This window comes from Frankliniella occidentalis, unplaced genomic scaffold (genome assembly GCF_000697945.3).
Source record: "Frankliniella occidentalis isolate FOCC.00 unplaced genomic scaffold, Focc_3.1 Scaffold67, whole genome shotgun sequence".
Taxonomy (NCBI): domain Eukaryota; kingdom Metazoa; phylum Arthropoda; class Insecta; order Thysanoptera; family Thripidae; genus Frankliniella; species Frankliniella occidentalis.
Window position 1 is genome coordinate 905,163 of NW_026267197.1, and position 354 is coordinate 905,516.

Below are 354 nucleotides of genomic sequence, written 5' to 3' on the forward strand. Positions count from 1 at the left end.
CTTACCAAATGGCATTTAAGAAAATATCTAATATTTCTTAAGCATACTGAAAGGTGAAAGAAGTGGTAAGATTGAGTGAGACAAAAAAGAGATATGGAACTTCCTTACCCAGATTTTTTTTTACTTAGGGGGTCAGGGGTCTAGTCTGGTGCAGATTTTTTTTCTAATTCTATTAATGTTAATGTTACCAAACGTTACAAAAAGTCATTGGACAACCTTGTTATTAGCAACAAAAAAAAACCTTCAAGAAAGGTCTTATCTGAACTACAGCTTGCACGCAACATTCTTTCTGAACCTAATGATTTAAAAACTCCCCGTAGTGTTCAATTACATCAGAATATCTAAATCTGTAAG